At 42.0% G+C, this 26,506-nt stretch overlaps 1 protein-coding gene across 5 annotated transcripts in view; it reads right to left on the bottom strand.

Annotated features, from left to right (window-relative positions):
• The window catches only part of SLC10A6 (solute carrier family 10 member 6), a 76,327-nt gene extending 50,866 nt beyond the window's left edge, over positions 1–25,461 (bottom strand). For 2 of the 5 annotated variants that reach the window (XM_045166268.1, XM_006055373.4), the window contains exon 1: positions 18,313–18,541. The gene's annotated coding sequence lies outside the window, so the exon portion shown is untranslated. Of the gene's footprint in view, positions 1–18,312; positions 18,679–18,909; positions 19,065–23,461; positions 23,600–24,028; positions 24,259–24,391; positions 24,914–25,013; positions 25,139–25,234 lie in introns of those variants that run through there. The other 3 variants (XR_006641261.1, XR_006641260.1, XR_006641259.1) reach the window with 3 other exon arrangements.
• Between the last annotated feature and the right edge of the window lie 1,045 nt (positions 25,462–26,506).

Genomic DNA, 26,506 nt, shown 5'->3' with positions numbered 1-26,506 from the left:
ACCTACCATGGGCTAAGCTAATAAATGACAAGGCAAGATGATGGGAATTGACTCCAGGGTCCATACTACATACGAAAAATAAAACAATAAAAGTTCATGAACTCCCCTTGTACAAAACATTATTCTTGCTATTGAAACAAAATATCACATCCTGGGGACTTACCTGGTGGTCCAGTGATTAAGAATCCACCTTCCAATGCAGGGGACGTGGACTCAACCCCTGGTCGGGAAACGGGGACCCCACATGCTGTGGGGCAACTAAGCCCAAGCACCAGAAGCTACTACTAAGCAATCCCAGTCTGGAGTCCGCATGCCACAACCAGAGAGAAGCCTGCATGTTGCAACAAAAGATCCCACATGCCGCAACTAGACCCAGTGCAGCCAAAAAACAAAAGAAAAAAATTTAAATAAAATAAAATCATATCCTGGTTGCTGTTATTCACCTTCCTAAACCCTTAATTCAGGTGCTGAAATACAGGTGCACAGTGAACATCTGCTAACTGATACAAATGTTCATGAAAAGGTAATGATATAAACAATACAAATGTTACTGCAAAGGTAATGTCCTAATTTACATGTCTGAATAACTCCTTTGTTTTGAAGAAATTACATGATTCAAACATTCATGATCTTAAATATAAAGAATATTTCCTAGCACTCACTGTAGGTTGTAAGGTACTTTATAGAGGTCTTCCTAAAAAAATATATAAGCAAAACTCAGCAATCAACTACCAAAAATGGGTGGAAGCAGGAAAGTCAGACATTTGACAGTCATGATGAAAGTGGCCATTTATCTTTTCTTTCGACACTTTTAGCAGAGGTTAAACCCTAAAGCCATGGCTATTTTTTCTCTACCTTTAACGGCTCAACCAGGAGCTCACGTACCGAGTCCAGTAGCCAAAATTAATAAAAATATAGAGTGCCACTGAGTTCAAGTATTTTGTAGGAAAACCCAGGATCAATCTCAAGCATCTGGTATAAATTTCTAGGTTTTTTGATCAGACCATTTCTAGCTACCATGTCTGGGACATTTAACTGCTCATTAAATATTAGCTTTTGTGTTGTAATTATTATTCAGTTCAGTTCAGTCGCTCAGTCGTGTCCGACTCTTTGCGACCCCATGAATTGCAGCATGCCAGGCCTCCCTGTCCATCACCAACTCCCGGAGTTCACTCAGACTCACATCCATCGAGTCAGTTATGCCATCCAGCCATCTCATCCTCTGTCGTCCCCTTCTCCTCCTGCCCCCAATCCCTCCCAGCATCAGAGTCTTTACCAATGAGTCAATTCTTCGCATGAGGTGGCCAAAGTACTGGAGTTTCAGCTTTAGCATCATTCCTTCCAAAGAAATCCCAGGGCTGATCTCCTTCAGAATGGACTGGTTGGATCTCCTTGCAGTACAAGGGACTCTCAAGAGTCTTCTCCAACACCACAGTTCAAAAGCATCAATTCTTTGGCTCTCAGCCTTCTTCACAGTCCAACTCTCACATCCATACATGACCACAGGAAAAACCATAGCCTTGACTAGATGAACCTTTGTTGGCAAAGTAATGTCTCTGCTTTTGAATATGCTATCTAGGTTGGTCATAACTTTCCTTCCAAGGAGTAAGCGTCTTTTAATTTCATGGCTGCAATCACCATCTGCAGTGATTTTGGAGCCCAAAAAAATAAAGTCTGACAACTGTTTCCACTGTTTCCCCATCTATTTCCCATGAAGTGATGGGACCGGATGCCATGATCTTCGTTTTCTGAATGTTGAGCTTTAAGCCAACTTTTTCACTCTCCACTTTCACTTTCATCAAGAGGCTTTTGAGTTCCTCTTCACTTTCTGCCATAAAGGTGGTGTCATCTGCATATCTGAGGTGATTGATATTTCTGCTGGCAATCTTGATTCCAGCTTGTGCTACTTCCAGTCCAGCGTTTCTCATGATGTACTCTGCATATAAGTTAAATAAGCAGGGTGACAATATACAGCCTTGACGTACTCCTTTTCCTATTTGGAACCAGTCTGTTGTTCCATGTCCAGTTCTAACTGTTGCTTCCTGACCTGCATACAGATTTCTCAAGAGGCAGGTCAGGTGGTCTGGTATTCCCGTTTCTTTCATAATTTTCCACAGTTTATTGTGATCCACACAGTCAAAGGCTTTGGCATAGTCAATAAAGCAGAAATAGATGTTTTGCTAGAACTCTCTTGCTTTTTCCATGATCCAGCGGATGTTGGCAATTTGATCTCCGGCTCCTCTGCCTTTTCTAAAACCAGCTTGAACATCAGGAAGTTCACTGTTCACATATTGCTGAAGCCTGGCTTGAAGAATTTTGAGCATTACTTTACTAGTGTACTGAGATGAGTACAATTGTGCAGTAGTTTGAGCATTCTTTGGCATTGCCTTTCTTTGGGATTGGAATAAAAACTGACCTTTTCCAGTCCTGTGGCCACTGCTGAGTTTTCCAAATTTGCTGGCATATTGAGTGCAGCGCTTTCACAGCATCATCTTTCAGGATTTGAAATAGCTCCACTGGAATTCCATCACCTCCACTAGCTTTGTTCATAGTAATGCTTTCTAAGGCCCACTTGACTTCACATTCCAGGATGTCTGGCTCTAGGTCAGTGATCACACCATTGAGATTATCTGAGTCGTGAAGATCTTTTTTGTACAGTTCTTCTGTATATTCTTGCCATCTCTTCTTAATATCTTCTGCCTCTGTTAGGTCCATACCATTTCTGTCCTTTATCGAGCCCATCTTTGCATGAAATGTTCCCTTGGTATCTCTAATTTTCTTGAAGAGATCTCTAGTCTTTCCCATTCTGTTGTTTTCCTCTATTTCTTTGCATTGATCACTGAAGAAGGCTTCTTATCTCTTCTTGCTATTCTTTGGAACTCTGCATTCAGATGCTTATATCTTTCCTTTTCTCCTTTGCTTTTCACTTCCCTTCTTTTCACAGCTATTTGTAAGGCCTCCCTAGACAGCCATTTTGCTTTTTTGCATTTCTTTTCTACGGGAATGGTCTTGATCCCTGTCTCCTGTACAATGTCACGAACCTCTTCCATAGTTCATCAGGCACTCTATCTATCAGATCTAGGCCCTTAAATCTATTTCTCACTTCCACTGTATAATCATAAGGGATTTGATTAAGTCATACCTGAATGGTCTAGTGGTTTTCCCTACTTTCTTCAAGTGTGAATTTGGCAATAAGGAGTTCATGATCTGAGCCACAGTCAGCTCCTGGTCTTGTTTTTGCTGACTGTATAGAGCTTCTCCATCTTTGGCTGCAAAGAATATAATCAATCTGATTTCAGTGTTGACCATCTGGTGATGTCCATGTATAGAGTCTTCTCTTGTGTTGTTGGAAGAGGGTGTTTGTTATGACTAGTGCATTTTCTTGGCAAAACTCTATTAGTCTTTGCCTTGCTTCAGTCTGTATTCCAAGGCCAAATTTGCCTGTTACTCCAGGTGTTTCTTGACTTCCTACTTTTGCATTCCAGTCCCCTATAATGAAAAGGACATCTTCTTTGGGTGTTAGTTCTAAAGGTCTTGTAGGTCTTCATAGAACCGTTCAACTTCAGCTTCTAAGCATTACTGGTTGGGGCATAGACTTGGATTACTGTGATATTGAATGGTTTGCTTTGGAAATGAACAGAGATCATTCTGTCGTTTTTGAGATTGCATCCAAGTACTGCATTTCGGACTCTTTTGTTGACCATGATGGCTACTCCATTTCTTCTGAGGGATTCCTGCCCACAGTAGCAGATATAATGGTCATCTGAGTTAAATTCACCCATTCCAGTCCATTTTAGTTCGCTGATTCCTAGAATGTCAACATTCACTCTTGCCATCTCTTGTTTGACCACTTCCAATTTTTAATTATTATTAGTTATTATTATGACTAACATCTGTCATGCTTACTCCTTGGAAGAAAAGTTATGACCAATTTAGATAGTATATTGAAAAGCAGAGACATTACTTTGCCAACAAAGGTCCATCTAGTCAAGGCTATGGTTTTTTCAGTGGTCATGTATGGATGTGAGAGTTGGACTGTGAAGAAAGCTGAGAGCCAAAGAATTGATGCTTTTGAACTGTGGTGTTGGAGAAGATTCCTGAGAGTCCCTTGTACTGCAAGGAGATCCAACCAGTCCATTCTAAAGGAGATCAGCCCTGGGTGTTCATTGGAAGGAATGATGCTAAAGCTGAAACTCCAGTACTTTGGCCACCTCATGCGAAGAGTTGACTCATTGGAAAAGACTCAGATGCTGGGAGGGATTGGGGGCAGGAGGAGAAGGGGACAACAGAGGATGAGATGGCTGGATGGCATCACCGACTCGATGGACGTGAGTCTGAGTGAACTCCGGGAGCTGGTGATGGACAGGGAGGCCTGGCGTGCTGCAATTCATGGGGTCGCAAGAGTCGGACACGACTGAGAGACTGAACTGAACTGAACTGAATATCTGTTACATCTAACTGAGAAAAATAACTATGTCAGTACCAAAAATGAATAGCTCTTTGCTCCTGCTTACAGTTTTCGGATTTGCTTTTCAAAGACTTTTGTTAATAAAATTTAGTAATTTCTTTCAAATGCTAAAGAAAGTGAAGTAGCTCAGTCATGTCTGACTCTTTGCGACCCCATGGACTGTAGCCTACCAGGCTCTTCTGTCCATGGAATTTTCCAGGCAATAGTCCTGGAGTGGATTGCCATTTCCTTCTCCAGGGGATCTTTCCAATCCAGGGATGGAACCCGGGTCTACCACATTGTAGACAGACGCTTTACCGTCTGAGCCACCAAGAGTCATGCAATTCCATAATGAAAGGAGACCACCATTATGAAACCACCTGCCTTTTCTCTTGAACGAAATGAAGTCAGCTATGTATGACTTTTAATTTTAATGTAATGCATGTAAAGTAATTTTGATATTGTTAAACTGCAGTGCATTCAATTGGGTATATCTTTCCCTTTCTCCTTTGCCTTTTACTTTTCTTTTCTCAGCTATTTGTAAAGCCTCCATCAGACAACCAATGTTGCCTTCCTGCATTTCTTTTTCTTTGGGATGATTTTAGTCACTGCCTCCTGTACAATGCTACGAACTCCATCCCTAGTTCTTCAGGCACTCTGTCTCGATGGTTAGACAGCATCTCTGACTCAATGGACATCAATGTGAACAAACTCCAGGAGACAGCGGAGGACAGAGGAGCCTGTTGGGCTGCTATGGGATCACAAAGAGTTGGACATGCATGACATAGCAACCAAACAACAACAACAAAACCCAGTGCTCGAGATCTGACAGTCACTCTCGTGGGAACACCCAAAGTTTGATGCAACAGAGCTCCTGGGGAAGGAGGCGGTTCAGGTAATGAAGCTCAGGACATGTTTGGTTATTTGTTGGGTTCAGGTTATTCTCTTCGTAGCTGTTCTAGACTAAATTCCAACAGAAATACCCATTTGGTGAACAATCTCTAAAATGATGAGAGGGAGTTTGTTTCTGGCACTTGGAAGTTGTTTTGACAGAGTTGATTGATGTAGGAAAAATGGCACCTACAAGTGCAGTGTATGAAGGAGGCTACACCTACATTCCAATACTGTCAAAGTCCCAAAGTGAAAAGCAAGTCTGTAGAGTGAAGGTAGATGACTTGAAGAGAAGGAGAGAGATCGAAACTGAAAGGAGTACATGAATGGAGGAAATGAGCCTGTTAGTAGAAAATCCAAAACAGACTGAGATGCCTGATACACTGGCAACTTTCTCCTTCTTTAAGACAATGCTAAGTCATGTCTGACTCTTGGCAACCCCGTAGACTGTAGCCTGCCAGACTCGTCCATGGGATTCTCCAGGCAAGAATACTGGAGTGGGTTGCCATTTCCTTCTCCAGGGGATCTTCCCAACCCAGGAATCGAACCCAGGTCTCCAGCATTTCAGGCAGATTCTTTACTGACTAAGCTATATGGGAAGAATATGCCCATGATTAAAAATAAAATAAACCATGGTCACTAGGTTCTTTTCATAGGTTATATCTGTTCTGAGAGACAATGAAAACATCACTAAGCCTTCCTGTCAGTGCCTCTGTTGTCTTGCTTCCTGCCCCTTCAACTCCCAAGTGAAGCAAAAGAAAATTGTAATTCAGTTTCACCTTGGGCTCCATAATGGTGGGTTGGTGGCTCAGTGAAGTCTGAATAGATTCAGCAACTTCCCTGCTATCTGCCCCCAAACACCAAGGAAGGAATGGCAGCATTGTGATCCAAGACTGTCTATCTATGGGATGAAAGATGGTCTTATATGTATCCATTCTGTTCTCTCTCCATCATGATATAACAATTATGTTAGAGTTAATGGCATATTATTTAGCTATTGGTCACAAGATCCATGCTAAAGAGAACAACTGTGTATCACTCTGAAATCCTGGACTTGGAACTGGTTATGATTTTGAGGAATAAGTGAGTGGGTTTATATATAAAAAGAAGGGTGTAAATGAATGGGAGTGGTCAAAAAGGTAACTGGAGACATCTATTCACTGCTGCCCAGCTGTCATTCTCCTCCTGCCATGGTAAAATAGCATGGCATTTCTTTTGGGGAAATACCCCACCTCGTAATTCTCAGTCACGCAATTTGACCCAAACTTCTGGTCCTGTATTCAGAATAGCTTAAACCAATCAGCCAGATCAGGGTTTTAGCCTTGAAACATTTGGAGCTCTATATTATATGTGGGGGCTGGGGGAGGGGTGCTGTCCTGTATATTGTAGAATATTTAGCAGCATCACTGAACTCTACCCACTAGAGGTCTTTGTAATACCCTTCAGTTAAAGTAACCAAAAATGTTTCTAGGCATTGCCAAACATCCCCTGAGGAGGAGAGGGAGGAAGAAAAAAAATCACCCCTCATAAGGAACCATTGAGTCAAATTCACCCTTCATCTTACTAATCAGAGTTCTTGATTTCAAAAAAAATTAATAACAGGTATACCTTATTTATAAATTATTGAGGCTTTACTGGTGTCTCAGACAGTAAAATAATCTGCCTGCAGTGTGGCAGACCCAAGTTAGATCCCTGGGTTGTGAAGATCCCCAGAAGAAGGGATTGGCTACCCACTCCAGTATTCTTGCCTGGAAAATTCCATGGACAGAGCAGGCTGGCAGGCTATAGTCCCTGGGGTTGCAAAGAGTCAGACATGACTGAGCGACTAACACTTTGACTTTAACCATACTTAGCATTTATTATACATGAGGAATTGCTCAAATAATACTCAATAGCTCCATGAGATAGTGTACTAGATGGGGTAAAGACAATATTTATACAACAAAAAGAACTCAAAATGCAATGGCTTAGAAAACAAAGACAGTGCTCTCATATTCAATAATCTTGATGTGAGTAGCAAACATTGGTGAACTCAAAGACCCAGGTCCCCTCCATTTTGTTGTCTATTTGGTCTACATTATCACTGTCTACATGGCCAAAGCTGGATGACAACCACGTCAGGGTTCCACCCACCAAGAAAGGGAAAGGGTAATGGAGGAGGTATACACAATGCCTTTCAAGGTTCAGATGTGAAAAGGGAACATATTCCATTGGCAAGAACTTAGCTGCATCCCCACACTTAGTATAAGTCAACTAGCAAATATGTCCTAGCTGTACAGTCATGTGCTCAGCTATCACACAACTGTGGATTTGAATGTTTGTGTCCCCCCAAATTCATGTTGAAGGGGGATTGCCCACTATGGTATTATTTGGGGGTGGGGCCTTTGGGCGGTATTTAGGTCATGATGGTGGAGCCCTCATGAATAGGATTAGTGCCCTTAAGAGATACAAGAGAACTGATCTCTTTCTCTATCATGTGAGACAGAACAAAAGGCAACCATCTGTAAAGCAGAACATAGGCGCTCACCAAGAAACTGACAATGTTGGCACCCTGACCTTGGACTTCCAGCCTCCAGAACTGTGAGAAACAAACACTTGTCGTTAAGCCACCCAGTCTTTGGCATCCTCTTGCAGCAGCTTGAACTGATTTTCAAAAAATACCATAGCTTTGAAAAAAGGGGGAAATAATTTTTGTAGAAAACTAGCAGTCTCTGAATACTACCAGTTTACAAATTAGGACAGTAAAGTACAGAGCTAAAGTAACTTGCCCAATGCCATATGGCTGGCAAGTCAATTCCAAAGCTCATGATCTTAAACACTAGGTCACTATTTTTCAAATCTCTGAATGATAACCTAAAATAAGAAAAGCATTTTACTTAGCAACTTAGGACATATATATGCATGTTTATACATGTGTATGTTTCATGACACAATCCTTACCCTTATCACAGTCAATGAACACCAATATTTCTATTCTATAGTGTTTCATTTTTAAAATGTTGCTAAGACCCACTATATTGATTTCATAAGCCTTGATGTATTGAGATTAACAGTTAGAAAACAGTGCACCACACTCAATTCTGGTAGGAGAGCTGGGATTTGTTGAAAGACTACTGGAGAGCTCACAGTATGAACTATATGAATAAGAAGGCTGAAAAATAAAATTTAGAAAACAGGTCAGTCCAGCAACTTCAAGAAACCCAGAATCACAGCTAAAATAATATCATGGGAAGGGTCTGTTAAAATGAACCTGATGCCATCAATATTACTTCCACCTCTGCCTCTGGACACTGGATGCCATGACACTGTCACTGAAATCAATGCCAAACCAGCTTGGCGTCTGTGCCTCTCTTGCTCCAGATTAAATGTCCCAGGAGGAGGCATTCAGTTGGTATATTTTGGCTACATGCCTATGCCCAGGCTCTTGGGATCAGGCAGAGCAAGAATCTGGCTTTTTAGCTCACAAAACCATAGACATGAGGTTATGGTTCTGGGCAGCCCCCAAAATGAACAAAGAAACAAAAAGGCAAATGTCCAATATACTCATAAACCACTAGAAGTATATATTGGTATAGCCATTTGGAGAGCAATTTGGTATTATTTTGCAGAAAAAAATGTGCATCCTATGATGTAGAAATTCCATTTCTAGGCATAGAGTCTGGATTGAAATTCCCACACAACTGCATAAAGAGACTTGTTTAAGTATGTTCACAGAAGCATTATCTGTAATAATGAAAACTAGAAACAAGTTAAAGGCTTATCACTTAACAAATGGACAAGACTGGGTCTTGTTCATCTTTAATTCCTAGTACCAAGCACTGCTGACAAATTATCAGAACCCAGTAAATACCTGTTGAAATGAACAGCAATTGAATGAATTACCAATCAGAAATTATCCAGGGAGTGATACACAGGTTTGTTGTTCAGTCTCCAGGTTGTGTCCAACTCTTTGTGATCCCATGGACTGCAGTACTCCAGGCTTCCCTGTCCTTCACCATCTCTCGGAGCTTGCTAAAACTTATGTCCATTGAGTCAGTGATGCCATCCAACCATCTCATCCTCTGTCATCCCCTTCTTCTCCTGCCTTCAATCTTTCCCAGTATCAGGGTCTTTTCTAATGAGTCAACTGTTTGCATCAAGTGGCCAAAGTATTGGAGCTCCAGCTTTAGCATCAGGCCTTCCAATGAATATTTAGGACTAATTTCCTTTAGGATTGACTGGTTTGATCTCCTCGCAGCCCAAGAGACTCTCAAGAGAGTAGTTCAAAAGCAAAAGGATACACAGGACTGGACCAAAATATTCAAAGAACCTTTAGAAGAAAGGTCATATGGGGGCTTCCCTGGTGGCTCAGATGGTAAAGAATCCACCTGCCAATGCAGGAGACCCAGGTTCGATCCCAGGAAGATCCCCTGGAGAAGAGAAGGCTACCCACTACAATACTCTTGCCTGGAGAATTTCATGGACAGAGAAGCATGGCAGGCTACAGTCCATGGGGTTGCAAAGAGTCAGACACAACTGAGCGACTAAAACTTTCACTTTTCACTTTCAGGGTCATATGAGATCTAAAACACTGTGGTTCTTGCCAGTTCTCCTGTAAGTGGCTCTCCTAAAAGTCCCAAATGATTTAGTAATGGCCTCAATATATTCTTCATATAGAAGACCATCTGGGAACCCTCCAAATACATACAACAAAAGTCAAGGGATCTTACCTGCTAAACTTCACCTTGACGCTAACCATCTTTTTACCTATTCTGTCTCAAGAAGACGTTATCTGTCTTGTATGTTATCACACATAAAGGTATTGAGAAGGAACACCCCTATCCTGGGTGTTCCCTTCCATGGGAAGGGAATTCCAACAGCATTACACTCCTGGCCTCTTTCTGCCCCCGCATTCACTCCACCTCAAGGGAAGTGGAGCTAACTGATAAGTCTGGAAGGATAAAGTGGATACATGTGGTCCAACTCTTTCCTTCTTTCTTCCCCTTGGAAGCTAACATCCTAGAAAACATGTATTCTTAACTCAGCACACTTATTGGAAATCACCCTGCTACCCAGAAGGCCTGCTGTGGTCCACAGCTACCATAATAAGATGAGGCAGGGATCAAACCTGTCTCATTCCATCCTGTCTCATTCGCTCCTGTCTCGTTCCAAATTCCTACTTACCCCAAACCAGCCATATTCTCTGATCTCAGCTTTCTTAATAGGTCAAACAGGCATCCAGGCCAAACTGGACCAAGCAGGTGGCTTAACAGCATAGGTTTCTGGAAGATGTTGGACTTTGAATTCCATTCCTTTAAAAGATGTGTCACTTTGGGGAAGTTACAAATCCTTCATCTAGCCCCATGATTCCTTCAGAACTGAAATAGGGACTTGAAAACGTGCCAGGTTAAACATACACCTACTATACAATCCAGGCATTCCTCTCCTTGAAGTTTCCATCCAAGAGAAATTAAAACATATGCCCACACAATGCTCAAAGCAGCTTCATGTGTAAGCACACAAAACTGGAAACAACCCAAACATTTATCAATGAATTCACGGATAAACACAGGGGTATATTCATACAGCAGAACACCACTCAGCAATAAAAAGGACTATATACACAACAACATGGATGAATCTCAAAATAATTATGCTGAGCAAAAGAAGCCAGACTAAAAAAATATTACATATTGTATTTTGCATGTATAGGAAATTTTCAAAAACACAAATCAATCTATAGTACTGGAAAGCAGTTAGATCAGTGGTTTCCTAGGACTGGAGATGGGAAGCGAGCAGTGAGAAAGAATGGATTATAAGGCACACGAGAAAACTCTAGAGGAGGTGGATATGTTCATTGTCTTAATTGTGATGACGATCCTACAAGTGTCAAAACTCAAATTGTATTTTAAATATATAGCTTCTGGTATAGCCATTGACACATCAATAAAAGTGACAAATACGAATGTCAAAGTATATACAGAGAAGAAACAACTGGTATCAAATCCCCTGATCACTCTCCAAAAGTGGCAACTTTTCAATCAAATATACTACTTCAATAAAAAAAATTTTTTGATCAACAAACTTCTGTCCAGGCTCAACAAGAAGAAAAAAGTGAGGACCCAAATAACTAAAATAAGAAATAAGAGAGGAGAAATAGGGAGTTCCCTGGCAGTCCAGTGGTTAAGACTCCACGCTTCCACTGCAGGGGGGGTGGGTTCGATCCCTGGTCAGGGAACTAAGATCCTGCATGCCGCAAGTCTTGACCAAAGAGTAAGAAAAAGAAAATTTAGAAACTGAAAAGATGGCCAATACCAACTGAATTATTTGATGTTTGACAGAAACCAACAAAATACTGTAAAGCAATTAGCCTTCAACTAAAAATAAATAAATTTTAAATAGAAAAAAATCTTAAAAAAATAAAAAAGGAAATGAAAAGATGGAACTACCCATGAAATAATTTAATTTCCCAGAACTACTGCTACTGCTACTGCTGCTAAATCACTTCAGTCATGTCCGACTCTGTGCGACCCCATAGACGGCAGCCCACCAGAACTAAGGGACATGAATTTCCAGCTTGGAAAGACCTGTGGAGTGCCAACCACAGTGAGTTCTGCTAAGAGTATTGATAGCTAATGCTGTCAGTGTTAGTGCTTCCTCTTATGCCGGGCACTGGTCTAAGTGCCTTTCATATTAACTCATTTACTTGTCACGAGTGTCACTAAAGGACGGAGAAGTTAAATAATTTGCCTGACTCCACACTTTCAATTCAGGAGATGTAGGTTCAATCCCTGGTCAGGGAACTAAGAGGGCGCTAAGACCCCACACGGCCCTGGGGTGTAGTCAAGAAGAAAAAAAAAAAATTGTCTGAGATGACACAGCTAATAAGTGATGGAGCTGGCATGCAAACCCATTTGACCCATGCTCTACACTCAGTGCTCTAAATATCTATGCTACATTGGATATAAATAGTCTTCCACCATGATTCCTATCAGAATACTGGGATCTAGGAGGACATGCCATAGTTTCCAGAGAGAGAGAAAAAAAGCAGCTTCTAAGGAAAGGATCTGGAGTAAAACCAGCTTTAGGAATGCTCACTAACAATATCAAAATCTAAACAGAATTAAACAAGGCCTTCAAAATGTAAGAGACCTGGGTTTGATCCCTAGGTAGGGAAGATCCCCTGGAGGAGGAAATGGCAATCCACTCCAGTATTCTTGCCTGGGAAATTCCATGGACAGAGGAGCCAGGCAGGCTACAGTCTATGGCATCCCAAAGAGTCAGACATAAATGAGCACACTTAAAATATTACAGGAACATATTTGCAACCTAGACTTCCATACCCAGCCAATCTATCAATGAATTCTAAGTAAAATAAAGACTTTGGACAATAAGACCTTAAATTTTTTACCCACATGTACCCCTTCTCAGGTGACTACTGGTGGACATTTTCCATGATAATAAAAGAATAAAGCAAGAAAGAAGATGATGAGGGACATAGGAAACAAAAGTATCTACACTAAAGAGTATGAAATGGATCTCCCTGATGGTAATGTAGAAACCATAGGAGAGCTAGTTCTGAGTGTACAAATTAACAGCTCAGGTTACATACAGCAAGTCTTTCTCAGAGGACTTCTCAGGAGGATGAAATTATAGACTATATAGGAATGTTCTAAGAACATTAACAACTGGCAAAGAGCTTGGGATTGATTGAGTGATAAATATATTGAAAAGCAATTCCCAGCTGGCTTAGTGGTAAAGAACCTGCCTGCCAATGCAGGAGATGCAAGTTTAATAACTGAGTTGGGAAGATCCACTGGAGAAGGAAATGGCTACCTAGTCCAGTATTCTTGCCTGAGAATCCCATGGACAGAGGAGCCTGGCGGGCCCAGTCCATGAGGTCGCTAAAGAGCTGGACACAACTCTCTAAATTGGAAGTGGTCCAACAGGAGATGGCAAGAGTGAACATCAGCATTTTAGGAATTGACTGCAATGGGTGAATTTTATTCAGATGATCATTATATCTACTACTGTGGGCAAGAATCCCTTAGAAGAAATGGAGTAGCCCTCATAGTCAACAAAAGAGTCCAAAATGCAGTACTTGGGTGCAATCTCAAAAATGACAGAATGATTCCTGCTCATTTCCAAGGCAAACAAATCAATATCACAGTAATCCAAGTCTATGCCCCAACCACTAATGCTGAAGAAGCTGAAGTTGAATGGTTTTATGAAGACCTAAAAAACCTTCTAGAACTAACACCCCAAAAAAGATGTCTTTTTCATTATAAGGTACTGGAATGCAAAAGTAGGAAGTCAAGAGATACCTGGAGTAACAGGCAAGTTTGACCTTGGAATACAAAACGAAGCAGGTCAAAGGCTAACAGAGTTTTGCCAAGAGAACTCACTGGTCATAGCAAACACCCTCTACCAACAACACAAGAGAAAACTCTACACATGAACATCATCAGATGGTCACAACTAAAATTAGACTGATTATATTCTTTGCAGCCCAAGATGGAGAAGATCTATATAGTCAGCAAAAATAAAATCGAGAGCTAACTGTGGCTCAGATCATGAACTCCATATTGCCAAAGTCAGACTCAAACCGAAGAAAGTAAGGAAAACCACTAGACCATTCAGGTATGACCTAAATCAAATCCCTTGCAATTACACAGTGGAAGTGACAAATAGATTCAAGGGATTAGATTTGATAGACAGAGTGCCTGAAGAACTATGGACGGAGGTTCACGACATTGTACAGGAGGCAGTGATCAAGACCATCCCCAAGAAAAAGAAATGGAAAAAGGCAAAATGGTTGTCTGAGGAGGCCTTACAAATAGCTGAGAAATGAAGAGAAGTGAAAGGCAAAGGAGAAAAGGAAAGATATATGCCGGGGTCCAGCCCCGGCTGATCCAGGGTCTTCGAAGGAGAGACGGCTAGGCGGCCTATTCAAATGTTAATTAGATATAATAAAGAGGAATAGAATGAGGGTAGCTCAGTAGGAAAATTCAGTGGAGAAAAGAAGCTGAGTGGCTTGGTTTACGCGGAAAATCAATATAACCCGTGACACCAGGTTAGCTCTGACCACGGAGGCCGCAGGCGCCCTCTCGAATAGCGGAAGGTGCCCCACCTTAGACACCTTCTCGAGTGGGTCTTAGAAGCCCAGGCAAATAAATGGTCGCAGAGGACATCCACGCTCCAGATGGACACTCAGCTGGAAGTTAAAGGGAAGAATGACATGGGGAGACCAAGCGTTGGTGAGCAAGGCCCATAGCTTTATTTTCAACAGGGGCTTTTATACCCTAAGTTACACATAGAGGACAATAGGGGATGCAAAATCAGCAGTCTTTGATGCTTATCAAAAACCAGGGTTTCTTTCCTGCAGATTTATCGTATACAAATGGTTTAGGTGATTTACATCATCTTCTGGCCAGAGGCCTATTAACATTTTATGACTCTTGACAAGGACTTATCAACAAAGACTTATTTTCTCTAAGAGTAATTATTTTAAGGTTTGGCGCCATCCTCCGAAGATAAGATTACGTTCCTATAGGGTGGATGTGTAATGGGTTTACAAAGGAAAGAATTTACTACCTTAAGGGTCTAAAGTTACTAACACCAGGCCACTACTTATTTTTTCTACATACCAACTATATTAATTAATGCACATTCAAGGATACAATTCAAGGGATGTGAAAACTTGGCAACAAACATTGGCTCATCAATGAAATCTTTTACTAGTTTTATTCTGACAGTTTCTAATTCTCTGAGAGGCTCTAAGCTATTTGAATATCTTAAGCTTCCCGTGCCTCTGGAGGCTGGGAGACTGTAAACAATCGTATGCATAGCTGTAGGTGTCCGGGTAAACTTGTCAGGCGAGTTAGAGAGCCATCTGAGGGGTTTGGATTTAAACACTCCTAATTGCCCAGGAACTTTATTAATTGGAGCTGTAAGTTAACTCTTTGACAGAGAGAGTGAGATGGTGGTGGGGGACAGCCCCCAGTAAAGTCAGAGGCGAGAGCACAAAGCAATAAAGTAGGCAGACTCTGGTTTTTGGGGGGTAGATGCTCGAGAATATCCGGGGGCACTCCCGAGGCTCGATCCCGCCTTTGCGTATGCCGAGCCCCCTTCCTCATGACCTTTGTCACGAGTGGAATGTCTCTCGCCGGCTCCCGGCAGATATAAGCATCTGAATACAGAGTTCCAAAGAATAGCAAGGAGTGAGATAAGAAAGACTTCCTAAGTGATCAATGCAAAGAAAAAGAAGAAAAACAATAGACTGGGAAAGACTAGAGATCTCTTCAAGAAAATTAGAGATACCAAGGGAACATTTCATGCAAAGATGGTCACAATAAAGGAGAGAAATGGTACAGATCTAACAGAAGCAGAAGATACTACGAAGAGGTGGCAAGAATACCAAGAACTATACAAAAAAGATCTCAATGACCCAGATAACCACGATGGTGTGATCACTCACCTAGAGCCAGACATCCTGGAATGTGAAATCAAATGGGCCTTAGGAAGCATCATTATGAACAAAACTAGAGGAGGTGACAGAATTCCAGTTGAGCTATTTCAAATCCTAAAAGATGATGCTGTGAAAGTGATGCACTCAACATGCCAGCAAATTTGGAAAACTCAGCAGTGGCCACAGGACTGGAAAAGGTCAATTTTCATTCCAATCCCAAAGAAAGGCAAAGCCAAAGGATGTTCAAACTACTGTACAATTGCACTCATCTCACACGCTAGCAAAGTAATGCTCAAAATTCTCCAACCAAGTCTTCAACAGTACATGAATCAAGAACTTCCAATGGTCAAGCTGGATTCAGGAAAGGCAGAGGACCCAGAGATCAAATCGCCAACATCTGTTGGATCACAGAAACAGCAAGACGGTTATAGAAAAACATCTACTTTTGCTTCACTGACTATGCCAAAGCCTTTGACTGTATGGATCATAACAAACTGAAAAATTCTTAGAGATGGCAATACCAGACCACCTGACCTGCCTCCTGAGAAATCTGTAGGCAGGTCAAGAAGCAACAGTTAGAACTGGACATGGAACAACACACTGGTTTCAAATTGGGAAAGGAGTACGTCAAGCCTGCATATTGTCACCCTGTTTATTTAACTTATATGCAGAGTACGTCATGAGAAATGCCAGGCTGGATGAAGCACAAGCTGGAATCAAGATTGCCAGTAGAAATATCAATAACCTCAGATATGCCGATGACACCACCCTTATGGCAGAAAGTGAAGAGAAACTAAAGAGCCTCTTGATGAAAGTGAAAGAGAGTGAAAAAGTTGGCTTAAAACCCAACATTTATAACACTAAGATCATGGCATCCGGTCCGGTCATTTCATGGCAAATAGATGGGGAAACAATAGAAACAGTGACAGACTTTCTTCTCTTGGGCCCCCAAAATCACTGCAGGTGGTGACTGCAGCCATGAAATTAAAAGACGCTTGCTCCTTGGGAAAAAAAACTATGACCAACCTAGACAGTATTTTTAAAAGCAGAGACATTACTTTGCCAACAAAGGTCCATCTACTCAAAGCTATGGTTTTTCCAGTAGTCATGTACAGATATGAAACGTGGACCATAAAGAAAGCAGAGTGCCGAAGAATTGATGCTTTTGAACTGTGATGTTGGAGAAGACTCTTGAGAGTCCCTTGGACTGCAAGGAGATCAAACCAGTCCATCCTAAAGGAAATCAGTCCTGAATGTTCGTTGGAAGGACTGATGTTGAAGTTGAAGCTCCAATACTTTGGCCACTGATGCGAAAAACTGACTCACTGGAAGACCCTGATGCTGTGAAAGACTGACAGCAGGAGGAGAAGAGGACCACAGAGGATGAGATGGTTGGATGGCATTACCGACTCGATGGACATGAGTTTGAGCAAGCTCTGGGAGTTGGTGATGGACAGGAAAGACTGGCATGCTGCAGTCCATCGGGTTGCAAAGAGTCGGACACGACTGAGCGATCAGACTGAAGTCAGTTGCTAAATAATGCATACATTGTTTGTTGTTGTTGAGTTGCTAAGTCGTGTCTGACTCATTCTGTCCATGCCATTTCCCCGTAAGAATACTGGAGTGGGTTGCCATTTCCTTCTCCAGGTGATGTACCCGACCCAGCGATCAAACCAAGGTCTCCTGCATTGGCAGGAAGCTTCTCTACTGCTGAGCCACCTGAGAAGCCTACAATAAACACTTAATTGTGCTTAAATATAGCCTTCATATCCAAGTGTACTTTACTGGATTCAAATTCTAGGAAAATTGGTTCATGCAAATCCAATTCTTTCCAGTTAGTCAATTCCCCATTCTCTAACCACTCTGTACAAGTGAGTTATCCTCACAGATGCTGTCTTTGTATTTTCATGTCATTTTCACATATGTATGTGCATTCCACATGCTCCAGAGGGCATCCCAGAGAGACAGTATGAAAATAAGCAAAAGGAAAAAGATGATTTTTTGGAGAACAAAAACTTTAAACTTGCCACTTTCAAGTTCCACATGAGAGGGACTTCCCTGGTGGTCCAGTGGCCAGGACTCCATGCTCCATTCAATGCAGGGGGGGCCACATTTGACCCCTGGTCAGGGAATTATTAATAGATCCCACATGCCACAACTAAAAGATCCCACATGCTGCAACTAAGACCTGGTACAATCAAATAAATACTTTTTAAAAATAAAGTACCACATGAGAATAATAAATGATGTTTCATTGAAAACTGGAAACTAGGTTACTAAAATGAAACCCACAATTTTTCTTTAATAACATTTTTTACATTTAAAAAATAATTTGTCTCTCTCCTTTTTTGACACCTCCTTGGGGGTCTCAAAGATGAAAATTCAAAATATTCTTCAAAATAATGTCTCTTGGGGGCAGGGGGCAATGCCTCTGACAAGGAGTTTCCCTTTTCCTTGGTGCAATTTTACAGAAATCAAAATGAATAGCACAAGTGACTCAACGCCAGAAACATTTTCATCTACTTACAGTGCTGTTGTCTGTGATATAACGGTACAAATAGGTGGCTGGAACACAGATCTTTGAGAGCTGTCAGCTAAGAGCTGTCGGCTAAGAGCTGTCCGATAACCCACAGGAGCTGGCTCACCCACCAGGGGGCATTCAGATGTCTGCATCCGACTGCACACAGGGAAAGGTCAGAGTCCTTCATCCTCTTTGGATGCAAAACCCACAGAGAACAGATTCAACTATGAGATGACAGTCACTTAGGTGGAAGAGGTCTTCTCAAACCAATTGGCCTTTCCCTTAGGGAAAACTGAATTTTCTTAGCTGCATTTTCCTGACATTTCAGGTTATTCAAGCGCTTCATTTCATACTCCCTTTCACATTGGATGGCTGAAAAATAAAATACACAAAGCAATCCAACTGACATTTTTTACCAGGTATAGTTTAGTCCAAGATGAATATTTATCACACAGAAAAATCCACATTCTTGCATACTAAACAAGAAGACAGAGCTACATAGAAGGGAGCATGGGTGTGAATGGGCAGATTTAAACACATGTCTAATAATCAAAATAACACACAAAACTTGAAATTTATTAAAGTAGTCCCTACAGAACTTACATTCTGCTGAAGGGAGCAGACCATCCTTAATGGTTTTACATTTTTTGAGGTGTACACAGCTACCAAATGCAATTTCTTCCAAGAAAGGCAACTTGATGTTCGCTAGTTTCGTGTACCACGTCTTTGTGAGTAGTGCAAGTTCCCAGGGTTCCTGTCTGGGGCAAAAATTAACTCATTCAGTAAACATTTATTGACACTGATGACAGGATATAGATAAGATATTTGCATTCTCAGTTCCATTTCCATGACAGGATATAGATAAGACATTTGCATTCTCAGTGGAAATGGAAAAACCAGTGGAAAAATGGAGATTTTGGTTTGCAGAGGAGTATTCAGGATTTTCCAGAGTTGCAAATCTAGCCAGGAGAAGGAGCCTTAAATCAACATGTTATAATCTTTCAATGTAGAAATATTAATATATTGAAAAATAACCATAAATTATAATGATAGGAATGTTAGCTCAAAAAACAGCCTTCATGGAGTCAATCCAATCTTTCCATGTCTTTAAAGAGGATGTAGTTAAAAACTATAAGCTCCAAGTCTTTCTTGGTTGATCAAAAATATGATCACATTAGGGAAGGAACAAATGGAATATAATGAATATGGTGCCTGGCACACAGTAAAGCTTTGAGTGTGTGATCTGATTTTTTTTTTAATTTTTAGAAATATTTATTTATTTGGCTGTGCTAGATCTTAGTTGCAGCATGCACTCTTAGTTTTGACATGTGGGATCTAGATTTTGGATCAGAAATCAAACCCATACCCCCTGCATTGGGAGCATGGAGTCTTAGCCACTGGACCACCAGGGAAGTCCATGATCTGATTTTAATCTTTACAACACCATGGAGGTAAGACAAGGGAACAAAGACTCAGAAGTTAACTGAGAACCAGAGCTTAGATGTAACCCAAGTGTATTTAGAAGTATCAACAGAATCCTTAGAAAACAGGAGAAAGGAATGAAATCCCAAACTACAGTATTTAAAAATAATCACAACGAAATTTTAATGGACTGCTTTATGTATCCTACTTTGGAAGTTTTAAGTATCAGCTATGTTTCTCAGTTATACTCATATGTATGAGGAAAGGGGAAAGACCTGCTTTGGTATAGGTGGGCGAAATGAGCTTATTACATACATGCCATCTGTCTTCCTCCTCCAGCTTCCTTGTTACTTTATCGTCTAACCTTAAGGAGGGACTTGAAGTCTACAATTATTATAAATGCACTTGAACAAATACACAAAGATGTATTTACAAGAATCCTCAGTGAAGCATTGCTTATCCAAAAAACCTCACAAAACAGTCTTAATGTCTACGAAGAAGAACCTGGCTAAACTGTAGTACACATATGTAATGAAAGCATGAGGTTTATCCTTATCTATGGATTTGGAAAGATGAGCAATCAAACAGTTAATGTTTTTCTAGCACCTACTACATGCTAGATACTTTTAATCAGTTTACATATATAAACACATTAATTGCCACAGTAATCTACGAAGTAGGCAAGGTGCTATTACACTTATTTTATAGGTTGGGAAGCAGGAGCAGAGAAAAATTTATTCAAGGTCACAAGGCTTGGGTTTGAAATTTTAACGCATGTACAAATATATCTATGTATACATATATAGGAGTGTATATATACATATATGTATGCACACATGCATAATGCAGGTTTATATAAATAATGTGAATACAGTTGAGACACTGATGGCATTATGGACTAAAAGAACAAAAGTGTTCTAAAATCTAAGACGTAAATGTCTAAAATCTACAATTTACTCAAGATCACAAGGCTTGAGTTTGACATTTCAACTCGGAAAATCAGATTCTAGAATCTATGCTCTTAACCACTAGGCTACACAAGATAAAGTAGGGGAGGGAGCAAAATTCAATATAATCCCCCATATGCAAAAATGTGTGTGTGTATACATATGTGTACATATGTGTAACACATACAAGAGACAGAAATTGTAGGAAAACATAAAACATTTTACCTGAGTGGGACTGGGCAGGTAGTATAGGGATGGGAATGGAGATACGAGAGATAACATTTTTATTTTCCTTTCAAAGCATTTGAAAATAAAAATGTTAAGTGGTTTTGATCTTCTAAATTGCTTAACCAATAAAAGCCCAAAGTGACAAACTGCCTGAGCAAATGAAAGGATCTGCCTGTAATACAGGAGACCCCAGTTCGATTCCTGGGTCAGGAAGATCCCCTGGAGAAGGGATAGGCTACCCACTCCAATATTCTTGGGCCTCCCTGGTGGCTCAGATGGTAAAGAATTGGTGTATAATGCAGGAGACCTGGGTTTGATCCCCGGGTTGGGAAGATCCCCTGGAGGAGGGCATGGCAACCCACTCCAGTACTCTTGCCTGGAGAATCCCCAAGGACAGAGTTGCCGGGGAGGCTACAATCCATGGGGTCACAGAGTCAGACATGACTAAGTGACAAAGAACACCATTCTACTCCTCTTAATTTAGCTGCTCTTATAAACAGAATGATATCAAATACTTTCTTGTGAGATTGACAGAGAAAACACTGGTTTTGCAGATATTATTCATGATATAAAATGCTATATAGCCAAAACCACAGAATCAGTGCTTTAAATCATTCTCCAAATACAGGAATATCTTTGTTATAAAAATTATTTCCTGCAACAATGACTATAGTGGTTATTTGCCTACAGTTCAAGGTGTAAAGTCATACTGAACTACAGATCTAAGCAGAGTGCAATAATGAGTTTTCCCATAACTCTGGTTTTATAACCCCATGGGATGTCTCCATTTCCTTCTTAGAATATTGTCAAAAAGTAAAATTCAATTCACTCACCATGATAAATATATCATAGATTGTGGCAGAGAAGTTAAAAAACAAGTTCAAAAATTTAAAACAAGGTAGCACAACAGTAGGAGAAGGCGATGGCTCCCCACTCCAGTACTCTTGCTGGAAAATCCCATGGATGGAGGAGCCTGGTGGGCTGCAGTCCATGGGGTCTCGAAAAGTTGGACACGACTGAGCGACTTCACTTTCACTTTTCACCTGCATGCATTGGAGAAGGCAATCCACTCTAGTGTTCTTGCCTGGAGAATCCCAGGGACAGGGGAGCCTGGTGGGCTGCCGTCTATGGGGTCGCACAGAGTCAGACACGACTGAAGCGACTTAGCAGCAGCAACACAACAGTACTACAGAGTGAAACTCTCATGTAGTAGCAACCCATGTTCACTATGGGTTTACTATTATTTCAGACAACATACAAGTACCTTACCTACATTACTTCATTTGTATTCCATACCATGTAGGTCGGTTCATTTCACAGATGTGGAAGCCAAGGCACAGAGAAGTTAAGTAATTTACTCAAGGCAGCATGGGCAGCCAGGGGCAGAGCCAGGCTTTGAGCCCTGGTTTTCTTGGTAGGTTTTTCTTTCTTTTTTTTTTTTTGAGCAGAGTTCCTTTTGCTAACAATGGGTCCTTGTTGGTTATCCATTTTGAACACAGCAGTGTATACATGAAGTATTTCCTAAAGTTCTTAACTATCCCTTAGTTAAGATAGTTAAGATAGTTCTCAACCATCCCTTCTCAACTCCCCCACCCCAGCAACCATACGTTCATTTTCTAAGTCTGTGAGTCTCTGTTTTGTAAGTAAGTTTATTTCTTTTTAGATTCCATGTATAAGGACAGTCATACACATTTCTCCTCTGTCTGACTTACTTCACTCAGCATGACACTCTCTAGGTCCATCCATGTTGTTGCAAATGGCATTATTTCATTCTTTTTAATGGCTGAGTATATATGGACCACATCTTCTTTATCCATTCCTCTTTCAATGGATATTTAGATTGTTTCCATGTCTTGGCTATTGTAAACAGTGCTGCATGAACACTGGGGTGCACATATCCTTTCAGATCATGTTTTTCTCCAGATATATGCCCAGGAGTCAGACTGCAGGATCATATGGTAGCCCTATTTTTAGTTTTTTTATGGAACCTCCATACTGTTCTCCACAGTGACTGTACCAATTTACATTTCCAGAGCCCCAGTCTTCTTGATTGGAAAGCCCATATTGTCCATTTACTACCCGCCAAATACACAGGATGCAAAACTGACTCTGTACCAGTTAATCAAGTGTTCTGTTAAGATGTATCAGACACCAAGGCATTTTTAGTTAGATTTACACTATCTAAAGAGGTATTTTAAGGTTGTGGTCAGTAGTAGAAAATGTTGCTTTGGAGTAAGAAAACTCATACTTCAGTCCTTGTCACTCCCTTACTACATGACTGAGGGACTTTGATCATATTACCAAATTTTAGTCTTCTCGTTTGAAATTTGTTTTGTTGTAAAAAACCAAGTAAGAATAGTTAACAATCCTTATAAAAGCATTTTCCTTTTTTTAAAAAAAATCAGTATCAAAAAAAAAGAATCAGTATCCAGGCACCAGAAAATGCCTCATACAGTCCAGTATCTCAGGGGGAACGTAAGGATGTCCAGTACTTTTATTTTAACAAGGACGCCCCCCCTCCACCCTGAGTCAGTGCTTACCTGATAAAAAATACTTACACTTTATAACAATTGCACCGCAAAAGCTTTTCTACTCCATTCTTTCTTTGCAAGCCATAAGCCATGGTGAATTATTACAGTCCAATTTCCTAACACAGGTGCCTGATGCAATGACTCAGATATTCTTGTTCAATTTACCTGAAATGATTGCAACGCACCTAATTAAGATAAAATATTCACTTGACTATTTTAATATCCAAATAATAAAAAGATCCAGAAAAAAAAAGTCTGAATCTAAGAACCTCCCTAACCGATGTTCCTGAACTCAATCTCTATTCTCTTCTATTTTCCACGAACTCATTTTATCACTTCTTGCCACGTTAGGAGAAAATGCCAGCTAAACAGCATCCGCATTCTGGCCTCGTATTCTGTCCTTGCCTAAAGCCTGACAAATGGGCTCAAAAAACCTCAACACCAAAACGTGTCTCAAACGTGACAGTGTTAAGCCACAAAGCACAGGCGGGCACCGGGACTTTCCGTCCTCCATCCGCGAGCCCTTTTAAAGAATGCAGACCTTCCTCCCAGGTTTTCCCTTTTGCAAAAATCTGCGCTTAAAATGTGACCCACTTCATGTACCACTCCCATGCCTCCTCCAGCTCAGGCTTCGGGATGGGTGTCCTCCCGCTGCATGCGCAGATCCCGGGAGGACCCGGGTCCTCCCGAGCTCGGGAGGGGAGGAGAGATGAAGAGGGGAGGGAAGTGGGGATGAAGAAGGGAGGGAAGTGGGGATGAAGAGGAGGGAAGAAGAGGAGAGACGGGAAGAGGGAAGGAAGATTGCGGGGAGAGGGTGGGGCCGGCCCTCCTTGCGCCTTCCCCACCCACGCCTAGCCCCGCCCCTCCCCCACCCACGCCACACACGGGGCGGAAGCGGCCACTCCGCCCAAGCCTCGCGAGACTGGTGCCCGCGAGAGGACGCCGGCGCCCGATTACCCTCGTTGGGGTGTGGGAAGGTCTCGGGGTCCCCATGGGTCGAGGGCCGAGCGCGCGCGTCTAGTCGCCCATGGCCGCGCGCACAGGCCTCCTTCCTGCTCGCGCCTGAAGGTGCGGGCGGCCCTGCGTCAGGCCAGAGCCTCCATAAAGGGCTTTGTGGTGCCGGCCGCGCCCGCGAGAGGTCCCGTCGGGGTCCGGGGCTCGGTGTCCCACAGCCGACGGCCGGCTCACGCTTGACGGAACCAAGCCCACAGCTTGTAAGCTAGGCCTTTCCCTGAAGACGACGCTTCTGACAGCGAGGGGGTTGAGTGCAGCGACCTGGGGGACTTGGTTTGGGGGCAGCACTTTGAGAAACGCGCTGGGTTCTGACGTGTGGGCGTGCGTGAGTCTCCCGCGTGCCCTGAGGGCGTGGAAGCTGCGTTAGTTCCCGCACGCCTCACGCGTCAGGGCCGCTTCAAACAGTGATGCTCCAGACATCTGATGAGCGTTATGGGCAAAGTAGGCTTGCGAAAACGTGGTCTGATGGACACGTTTCTGAAGTCCTTACAGGGTGGTGACTCAGGACGAATCTATATTACTATGTCAGATGGTCACCGCTTAACGTCAAACGAAAATAGTTTACCTCTATTTTGCGCGCAGGTTTTGGAGTCAGAACTGGGTTAGACTCCTAGTTCCGCCACTTTTAAGTTGATCACTTTTAAAGTTAATCTTGCTTACGTAAGTTTTCTAAGCCGCAATTTCTTTCACCTGTAAAACAAGTATAATATTCTATATCTTACAGGGTTGTTGTGATGATCAAAGGTCGAGTCTAAATTCTCTGCCACAGAGTAAATGCCCAATTACCTAATTTTGAGCCTATTAACAACTTTATGGGATTGGGGAGGGATAAGCATTCCAGTTGTAAAGAAGTGGATTGAACTAAGATTGAAGGATTGCCTAGGGTCCGGTAGCTAAGTGAGTTTCAGGGCCAACTTTTGAAGCTAAGGGCTTCCCATGTGGCTCAGCTGGTGAAGAGTCCGCCTGCAATGCGGAAGACCTGGGTTCGATCCCTGGGTTGGGAAGATCCCCTGGCGAAGGGAAAGGCTACCCACTCCAGTATTCTGGCCTGGAGAATCCCATGGACTGTATAGCCCATGGGGTCGCAAAGAGTCGGACGCGACTGAGCGACTTTCACTTTGAAGCCAAACCCAGTACCCTTTTCACTTTGACAAGCTACTTCTGATACTGTGTTAAGTCCTGTCCGACTCTCTGGGACCCTGTGGACTGTAGACTGTGGGGCTTCTCTGTCCATGGGATTCTCCAGGCAGTAATACTGAAGTAGATTGCCATGCCATCCTCCAGGAGATCTTCCCAACCCAGGAATGGAACCAGCATCTCTTAAATCTCCTTCATTGGCAGGTGGGTTCTTTATCACTAGGGCCACCTGGGAAGCCCACTTCTGGTACTAGCTCCTGCCTTAATTAGAACAGGCTGGTAGGATTGACACGCTGGTAGGACCACGTTGTTAACTAAGGTCACACCCAGATGGAGCAGGGATAGACTACCTTAGAGTTGAAGTGGCCATGGTTTCCTGGCCTGTATTCTTTTTATAGATGAACAAATCAAGATGCAGGGAGAGGATGTGGTCATATTGAGAGAGATCAGACTGTGATTTCTCCATATGGGAACCCCCATTTTTTTTAATTTAAATTTATTTTAATTGGAGGCTAATTACTTTACGATATTGTATTGGTTTTGCCATACATCAACATGAATTCCCCCATTTCTTTTTTATATGTATATATTGCTGACAATTGTAGTTATTTTCTGTGTGACTCACTTTGAACAAATACGGTGGAAGTTAGAGCATGACTTCTGAAACCAGGTCATAAAAGCTGTCGTGGCTTCCTTCTTGTGGTCTCTCTTGGATCACTAACCCTGGAAGAGGTCGGCTGCATGTTGGAAGAATGCCCAAGCCAACTTACTGAGAAATTCATATGCGGTGGGATGAAGGCCTCTAGCCAACAACTGGTGAGGAGCTGAGGCCTCTTGACACCAACCATGTGACTGAACCATCTTGGAAGCAGGTCCTCCAAGGCTCAGGCAGGCCTTCAGATGACTGTAGCCTCAGATCAT

Source organism: Bubalus bubalis, chromosome 7 (genome assembly GCF_019923935.1).
Source record: "Bubalus bubalis isolate 160015118507 breed Murrah chromosome 7, NDDB_SH_1, whole genome shotgun sequence".
In the NCBI taxonomy this organism is placed as follows: domain Eukaryota; kingdom Metazoa; phylum Chordata; class Mammalia; order Artiodactyla; family Bovidae; genus Bubalus; species Bubalus bubalis.
Note: the sequence above shows the minus strand (reverse complement) of the source record. Positions and strands in the feature narration are given on the sequence as shown.